Raw genomic sequence first — 9,866 nt, forward strand, 5'->3', positions numbered from 1 at the left:
CTCTTTTTACTGGAAATGTATATGTATCATAAGCATTGTGGTAGACTGGAAGATACATTGGTTCTAAAGGCAGAGGACCTGAATTCAAATCCCACCACTGATACTCTTTGGTTGACCTTGAGAAAATCACTTAACCAACTCCAGCCTCAGTTTTCTCATCAGTAAAATGGCTTTTGAGGTATCTTCCAGCTCCAGACTTGTGATTTTGTAATAGTTCTGGAGGCCACTGGTGAGTCTGATGTCCTGAGCTCACACCATGCTTCCAGCGGCTTCCTCTTGCCTCCAGGATGAGATACAAAATAATCTGTCTGACATTCAAAGCCCTACCTCTTACCTTTCTTTACCTTACCTAGCCCCCTCTTACCTTTCTGGTCTTCTTATACCTTAATGCCCAACACATAGTCTTCAATCCAGTGACATTGGCCTCCTGGCTGTTCCACCAGTAAGACACTCTATCTCCTGCCTCCATAAGTTTTCTCTGGCTGTGCTTCGTGCCTGGATCATTCTCCCTCCTCTATTGACTTCCCTGGCTTCCTTTAAGTCCCAGCTAAAACTCTACCTTCTGCAGGAAACTCTTCCCAACTCCTCTTAATTCTAGAGCTTTCCCTCTGTTAATTATTCATCATTTATCCTAGGTATAGCTTGCTTCATAACTATTTTTTGCAGGTTGTCTCCTCCACTAGATTGTAAGCTCCTTAAAGGCAGGGACTATCTTTGGATTCTTTTTGGGTCCCCACCATTTTGCACAGTGCCTGGCATTTAGTAGATGCTTAATAAATGTTTATTTATTGATAAGAAGAAAGAAGTGACAGTCCTTTCGGGCATTGTCTTCAGAATCACTGTTCCAAGACTTTAGGTTCCTCTGAGTCCAGATGTACATCTGGAGCTTATTTGAATGTGAAAACCTCTGTTATCTAGAATTCTCAGAAATGAGTCTAGATCATGAAGTTACCAAAGTAAAGCTAAAACAGACCCTACTCTCAAGGAGTGGGGTATACAACACATACAGAAGGTTACAGGGGAAGATTCTGATTCTTATGGTACAGCAACAAAGCAGACAGCAATGCTTCTTTAATGTTATTTCTACTGATAAAATCTTAGCAATTTCTGGTGTTGAGCCACTTGACAGTGACAAGCACTTTCCTTTCTGGGTCCTCGGCGGTTGTGGCTATAGCACCTGAAGGAACAGTTGCCAGACTCTATCTGGACAAGGGTTGCTTCCCAGACAGCCCAGGACCCTGCCAAAGTCATGTTTCATTTGTCTCAGAGTTAAGTCTGGAAAATTCAGCTTTTCTGTAAACCGTTCGTTGTCTCTGAGCTAAGTTTAGAAGTTCAGATCCCTGAAAATAACTGCCCTTTTCTTGTGTCAAGGAAATCCGTTATTCTTGAAGGATGCAAGTGAATGCCAGGGAGTGTGATTGCTAAAGTGTCCAGGCAGGTGGACTCAAACAATGAACATTTCTTAATGACAGGATGGAAGGAAGGGTTGATACTAGCCTCTCATTCCTAATTTGCAGCCAATCATTTTGTCCTTCACAAATTTCATGACCTGTCATATTGTTTTCCTCATCTATAATGGTGCCTTCTATCTTTTGACTGCACCTCCTTTTTTTCTACAAAAAGAGATAAAAGGTCATTTGGGGGTCTTAGCTGGGGAGGATGAGACCCTATTTATTGGCAAATTTGTACTTTGTCAATAAATTGATCATGCTCAGAACTTTGTGCCTCAGTTTGCCTTAATTTTGATTGTAGCAAGTCCTTGACCTTTGCACTTAATTCTTGGGTCTCTTCTGTGTCCTAGGCACAAGGGTGTTGTAAGGCTCAAATGAAATAATAATCTTAATGTGCTTTGCAAACCTTAAAGCAGTATGTAAATGCCAGGATTTTTATTATTAGCCTCTAGTCACCAAGCCACATGTCTGGTGATGACTTCATCCTCTGACTCTTTCATTGAAGTCCTGCAGAGCTCAATGCTTGTAAAGTAATACGGGAGTGTGCTGTTAAATGTTTAACAAGCAGGCTCTGGGGGCTGTGGGGGTGGGGGGAGGACAAACAAAAAAATGTTTGCACACACACTTTTAAGTTTAATCTGCATTATTAGCACTTTTAAAAGCCTAAAGAAATGTCAAAACAATATATCAAGTCCTGATTTGGAGCAACTGCCGAATTCTGGTATAAATATTCACCCTGAAAATTTAATAATGCTTTCTCAAACCAGTTAAAGCTGGTTCTAACGCACTCCTGCCTAGATAGCCATGTTCAGAAAGACAACTGAGGTGTAACTTAACTATTGGAAGAACCAGAAATTGCTATTCTCAGGTTGTTATACATGAAGAAATTGGTTTTCTTATTTATGGTGGGCTTGGGGAGCAAAGGAAAAATTACATTTAACTCATATTGGCTTGTCTTTTGTTCTCTGAATGTTTGGAAGGAGGCATAGCTAACCCACTTCTTTAAATAACTTTTATAGGCTCCATGGTATGTTTTAAAAATAGAAACAAATCCCTGGTTTGAAGTTTGAGTGTTGTCTTTTACCCTAAGGCTTATCCAAAGCTTCCACCTTCCCTCTGCCTTGTGTACACCCGGCCATCTGAGCCCAATTTTCCACATGCGTAGGGAAACATCAATATTGTGCTAGCCTGGAGATATTTTATTTTAATATATTTTGGTTAAATATAGTGCAACTCCCAAGAAAGAAAAAAAAGTCTCTATGCTGTAGTTTTCAAAATGCCTCAATATTTCAATGTCTTCAGAAGAGCTCTGATTTCATTCTTGGGAAATTATACAAACTATCCCAAGAATTTCTGTGGCCAAAGAAAAATCATTACCAGCAGTCAACCCAATGAGTAGAAGACCCAGAGTCCCTCGGGGTTCAAACTTATACAGAGTACAGAGTTCCAGACAAAAAGCCAGCATGACACCAATAGGCCACTGCTTTGTCCCGTGTAGGGAAAATAACAGAACTGGGACAAATCGGTGAAATGAGGATATGTCCTACATTGCATAATGAGGAGTGAGAACTGAGGGTTAGAGACATAGGGAACTGAACTCCAACTATTTCATCCAGCAAGAAGCTATGATGGGGTCATGCTCAGTCTCTGGGTTTATTAGCCTCAGTGTATATGCATAGTCAGAGACTCCAGCTATGCCAATCAAACCAGTTTTCATTGCTTCACACTATGGTCTCAGAACCACACTTTCAAATTTGGAGCTAGTTGTCATTGGTAAGTACCGCTTCATATTGGTTGGCTGCTATCCCTGGTAACCTGACCCATACTCTTGCAACCCAAAGACACAGAAAGATCATGTATTTTATTTTTAACAGTAACTTGGATAAAGGTATGGATGCCACGTTTATTAAATTTACAGATGACCTAAGTACATTTAATGGCAGAATTAGGTTTCTCAAACCCTTTAAGGCCCCTAAATCCTGATAGATTAAAATGGTGGCTTATATCCAATAAAAATGAATGTAATAGAGATAATGCACCAGGTGGTGCAGTAGATAGAGTGCCAAGCTTGGAGTCAAAAAGATTCATCTTCCTGAGTTTAAATATGGCCTCATACACTTACTAGCTATATGACCCTAGACAAGTCATTTAACCCTGTTTGCCTTAGTTCCTCACCTGTAAAATGAGCTGGAGAAGAACATAGCAAACCACTCCAGTATCTCTGCCTATAAAACCCCCAATGGACTGGAACATTGATCTCAGGCTGCCTGGCTCCTCAGGAACATGATCCACAGTCTGTTCCTCATAAACTGTTCTGGAGACATCCTCCTGGAGAAGCATTGGGAGAGTATCATAAGCAAGTCTGTCTGTGACTATTTCTTTGAAGCCCAGGATAAGGCTGCTGATGTTGGAGAATGTGCCCAATGTCATCTCATTGCCTCACCACTACCTCATCAGCACCTGCAAGGACAAACTCTTTTTTGTGTCCATCATACAGACCAAGATGCCGCTTTGTCATTGAGTCATAGATGCTTTCCAGGACTACTTTGAGGAGTGTTCAGAATCTACAATTAAGGATTATACAGTCATAGTATATGAGCTGTTGGAAGAAATGTTAGACAATGGATTTCTTCTGGCAACTGAATCTAACATCTTGAAAGAACTAATTAGACCACTCACAATTCTGCTCTTGGTTGTTAATTCTGTTACAGGCAGTAGTAATGTTGGAGACACACTCGCCACAGGACAGCTCTCCAACATCCCATGGTATCATGCAGGTGTGAAATACACAAACAAGGAGGCTTATTTTGATGTGATTGAAGAAATAGATGAAATTATAAACAAATCAGCTTCTACAATCTTTGCAGACATTCAAGGGTCATTGATGCTCACATTAAACTTTCTGGAATGCCTGGTCTTTCCCTTCTCTTCATGAATCTAAGGCTTCTAGATGCTGTCAGTTTCTACTTCTGCATTCATTTCAAAGGTTGGGAGTCAGAAAGAGTCCTGTTATTTATTCCTCCAGATGGGAACTTCCAACTCATTTCCTATTGTGTCAGCTCACAAAATTTCGCAACAATTCCATTGTATGTGAAACACATCAGCTTTAAGGAGAACAGCTTTTGTGGTATATTTGACGTTATGGTTCGACTAAAGCAAAACATGGAGAAAACCACTGAAGGCGTCACAGTGACTCTTCACATATCCGAAGTTGTAGTGAACATGAACTTAACTCCTACACACAGCAGCTACACATTTGATCCTGTTACCAAGGTGTCAACATGAAATGTTGGGACATTACCCCCAGAAGCTTCCAAGTCCTAAAGGACTGGTGAATTTACAGTCTGGAGCCCCCAAGCCAAAAGAGAACCCAAGCCTCAACATTCAATTCAAGATTTGGCAACTTACTATTTCAGAGTTGAAAGTAAATCACCTTGGCATGCATAGAGAGAAATATAAGCCATTTAAAGAGCTAAGTATATCACAAAAGCTGGAAAATTCCAAGTGAGGACATGAGAAAAGGCCATAAAGACTACAAGATCAGTACCTGTTTTCTAGGGGTCAATACAATCTGCTGCTTTGTAACTTAGGCAGCTGTTAGGTACCTCCTGCCTTAGAGTGAATGTCAGTGGTAACTATTTCTCTTTGGAACAGCAACCCTGAGGGTCTTCCACTCCCAGCTTCATTTTTTTTCTCTCTTTTTTTTCTTGTAATTAAAGGAGTCATCCTTTGACTCACTTCTTCAAGAGGCCTGTTCACTAAATGGGTATTACCTCACTCTAAGTGAGTACATGAAAAGGCCTGAGCCTAAAAGGGCCAGGGTCCCCCATTGCATCCTGGGTCACCTCCAGTCATCCTGATGAATATCTGGTCACCGGACCCAGATGGCTCTGAAGGAGAAAGTGAGGCTGGTGACCTCGTACAGCCCTCCCTCACTCAAATCAACGTCAACTGCAAATCATGTCATTACGTGATGGTCCTTTTCGAAAACGAAGGACAAACCCAACCCAGTGGTTAGGAAATACTCATTATTTACAGCATTTGTGTAGAACACCTTCTCTAAAAAGGTAGCCCAGTGGTTGGAATAGATTTATTAAACAGCTTTAAGCTAAGCTCAGACATGCACAACTTGTTAGTAGGTAGGGGCCAAAATTAAAATAGGCTGAACTTCTTTGGGCCAGCAGACAGGTTAGACTAGAGACAGACTGACAATGGCTGGCTGTCGCGGGTCACATGACAAACAGGAAAGAGTGCACAGTGGCAACCCTACATTTTTTGTGGTCCACCTGAAATCCTTTGGTGGGGCACAAGCGACCTATGGGCTGTTTGTGCAGGCCTGACTTAGCTTAATTTTAAACTTGTCATTAAGGAATGTTTGGAGCCAATGAGCAAACAGTGCTTATTTCCACAGGCACAGAACAGTTTGGAGGCTACGCTCCTCCTCAAAAAGGCAGAGAGGTGGTCATCCTTGGACCTCCCTGTCTTCTGGCCCTGACCTTGGCCTGCAGGGGGCATGAGACTCCCAGGGCAGTAGCCTTACTCTTGTCACGTGACAGCTGTAGCCAAATGTTATCCTCACTGATCTCAATAGTCTCAAACCAGTCTCTTCCCTCCCCAAATAGTTTATGGTAGATTGCCTCAAGTGTTTGCCTCAGTCATTCACTTGTGCCATTAAGCAAGCATGGTAGCAAAAAGCCTTCCCGTACAACCATGATGGGGAGCATGATTGCTTCCTTTTCCCAATACTGGGTTTTGTATTTTTATAAAGGAAATTTTTATGTATAGCTCAGACTTTGATTTACAGGGACCTTGCTGCAGTAAATGCCACCTGGATTATAGGCCACAGACTCAGCTCTTAGCACAGTAGTGATCATTTGTGTTAAAAGGGGGAAATGCTTTAATGAGAATACATGGGAACACTATTTAAAGCAAGCACAAAACTTTGAGCTTCTGAGCAAACTAATAGCTAAAAACTACATAGCAACAGAGATCTCAAATCGTAACATTTGTCATTTTTCATTTTTCCTAAGTCTTATCAGAACAGACCTTTTGCCAGAGTTAACCTTGAATGCCTCATATCCACCAAAAACTATGTCTACCACATCAAGTTCTTTCCTGAAAATATGGAAATCGTCACGGAAAAAGTGGCACTTCTCTATTATATTTATTTAGCATGTTTTGATGAGATTAAAAATAGTCTTTGTGTACTAACAGACATGGGTTGATGTGGTTGACATCTCAGACTGTTAAAGGCCAAGTAGTTTTGTCCAACAACAAGGGTCCGAAAGACCCGACCATAGTGTTTTTGTTTTATTAAATGCGAAGGAAGAGGAAGTTTCAGGGGCTATAGCCTCCTTCTTGTTTTTCACACATTGCCAGTCAAACTGTGTAATCAGACTACATCTCAGTTTGGATTCTTTCCTCTCTCAGCCCCTCAACTGTTTCCTTACCCCATCAGTCACAGTCTTACTTCTTATTAACAGTACTTTTGTCATTCAACATCTAGGGATGGGAGCTGACTCATGGAACTAACTCTCAATCTATCTAACAACACACAGCTATTTCCCCTTGTCCTCAGGGCCCTCTGGGGGCAAGTATGCTCATATTTCCAATGTGACTTTCAACCCAAAAGTAGATAGACAGCTAGAAAAAAAGCACATAGATGTTGGTTCAAACTTAACACATCTTTACATCTCATTTTAAATTTCTAGGGTGCCGGGGCATCTCCAGTCATCCTGATCTCTATCTTGCCACTAGACCCAGATGGCTCCAGAGGAGAAAGCAAGGCTGGTGCCATTGCACAATCCTCCCTCACTTAAATTCAATTCACTTGTGAGTCATGGCATCACCTCCATGATTTCATGGTTTGCTTTGAGAATGAAGGACAAACAACAACAAATTTCTAGGGTGATCACAATACTACCAAACCATAATTATCTGCTTGCCATATCTAAGATTACCTCAATTCGATTGCATCTTCAAGCTTTATTTTCCAGTGATCCCTTAGCCCTCTGCACTCTTGCCATCCTTTGTCAGAGTCCCATAGTTGGACTCCTTTCTTCCATTGGAACCCTTCATTCCAACCAGTTTCCAACTTCTGTAACTTGGAACTAGGCATTTACTACCTATAAGATCTCTTGCATAGAATCCTATGGTATGCAAGCCATTTCCTTGCTTCCAGAAGTTCCTTCTTCCAAGGTTTTCCCTGGTGGACTCTTTTGCTTAATTCAATTCTGGTATTATTTGGTAGAATTAGAGAAACTCTTCAGGTGGAGGATCTGGTTCCTACACATCTCGCCAGCACTGGCTGTACTATTTTTTTTTAAATTTTTTTAGAGGGGGGAAGGCAGGGCAATTGGGGTTAAGTGACTTGCCCAAAGTCACACAGCTAGTAAGTGTGTCAAGTGTCTGAGGCCTCATTTGAACTCAGGTCCTCCCGACTCCAGGGCAGGTACTCTACTCACTGCACCACCTAGCTGCCCTTGGCTGCACCATTAATGAAGAAATGAAAGCAAAAAAGAAAACCCCAAATGGGGTCAAGAAGAGTTGGATATGACTGGAACAACTCAACAGCAACAAAATAGGGATAAAAGAAAAATCCCAGATGTGGTTTGAGAAAATAAGCTCCGGACATTTGAGAACAGTCGAAATGTGACTAGAAGGCAGTAAATAAAATAATCTCGTGATTGTAGCTCAGTTTGAGACATCCATGTGGTCTAGTAGCCCCTAAAGATAATGGGATCTTGGATTATAGTTACAGAAATGCCATGAGACCCACCCACATTGTGATTTAGCTCCCACTCTGAGGTCTAAGCCTTCTGGTGACCCTCTCCTGTCCATGACCAGATTTTTTTCAGTCTGGCCTCTTTTGCTGAACTAAGATCAATGAGGGCTCAGGACTCAACCATTTAGGATCCTGGAATTGTTTTGTAGGGTGTGGTCTAGGGAAGGATTAGTGTGCTTAGTCTTGTAGGTTAGAAGATAAATTACTTTTAACAGCAAATCAGGAAATTACAAGCATACATCCAAGGAAGAGATTTCCTGGATCTCCTAGAAATAAACTAGGTTCCAATGATCCATGAGGACCAGCCTGAAACTATATGTAAAGGAACAGTAGCCAATTCAATAAGCATCTTTCTATCAAATGTCTGTCTAAAACAGCTGGTGGCACAGTAGACAGGGCATTATACTTGGAGTCAGGAAGACCTAAATTCAAATCCAACTTCAGACACTTACTAGCCCATAGTAACCCTGGTCAAGTCACTGTATTGTTAATGTATTGTTAATACAATTTGAAGATCTTCCCATCCATTAATAGGCCCATATGACCTGCTTAAGTCATACGGAAGCCTACGTTGCATGAGTCTGAGTCACATGAAGCCAGTGGTGGGAGGAGCTTGCTGAAGGAGTGGAGCAGGAAGTTGGTGAGAGCAGTCAAAGCTGGGAGAGAGGGAGCAGGCACAGGAGCTAGGGTGCATGAGAGAGGGAGTGATTTTGCCCTTGTTTGTGGGAAGGCTTGGGGATGTCAGCGCCCCCTGCATTGATAATGTGTATAGATTTCTTTGTTGTTATGATGGGTCTGGCTTTCTGGTGTTTGAATGAATGTTTTGGGTCTGTCTTCCATATGGAGAGTCTGTTATATTTCACAATTCAGAACTATACCAGCATATTCATAACCGCTATAGGCACTGCGATTATACCATTGGTGCTACAGTCACTTAGCCTCAGTGTGCCTCAGTCTCCCTATCTGTAAAATGGAGATAATGATAACACCTACCTCCCAGGGTTGTTATGCAGATCAAATGAGATAATATTTGTGAAGCATTTTGCAAACTTCTATAAGTTTGCCAAGTTGCTATTATTAAATGCCTATCTACCAGGAACTGGGAACATAAAGATGAAAATGACATAGTCCCTGCCCTCAAAACGATTGCTTAATATTGACAGGCATACAGGTAAATAAATACAAGATATGTGCTAGTTGGATATGTAGATTGGGCCTTGTGGGACAACCAGATTAAACGGGTGGGAGATAGGTGATGACCTTCTAAAGGATATTGAGAAAATCAGTTAGGCAGTAAAGAGAACAATTAGAAAAGCATGATGTCAGAAAAGGGAGGAAAGAAGGAGGGGTGTTCAACAGTTTCAAAAGCTATAAAGGGCTCAAGGAAGATGAAGACTGAGAAAAAGACATCAGGTTGAGCAAATAAGCAATTGTTGGTAATCCTAGAGAGAATAGTTTCATTGGAATAGTGTATTAGTAAGGCAATAAACACAACATCAACAATAATCATGAATATGCCTATGTAGCTCTGTATCACAAAGTATGAGAGTTTCTCCACATAGGAGGTAAAAGAAGTATAATATTTATTCAGACACCAGAGAATCATATCCCATAACCAAGTGTTCAGCTCC

The 9,866-nt window shown here is 41.3% G+C and overlaps 1 pseudogene; it reads left to right on the top strand.

Annotated features, from left to right (window-relative positions):
• The first annotated feature begins 3,734 nt into the window (after positions 1-3,734).
• LOC118830213 lies at positions 3,735-4,967 on the top strand (annotated as a pseudogene).
• The last annotated feature ends 4,899 nt before the right edge of the window (positions 4,968-9,866 follow it).

This window comes from Trichosurus vulpecula, chromosome 8, assembly GCF_011100635.1.
Source record: "Trichosurus vulpecula isolate mTriVul1 chromosome 8, mTriVul1.pri, whole genome shotgun sequence".
In the NCBI taxonomy this organism is placed as follows: Eukaryota; Metazoa; Chordata; class Mammalia; order Diprotodontia; family Phalangeridae; genus Trichosurus; species Trichosurus vulpecula.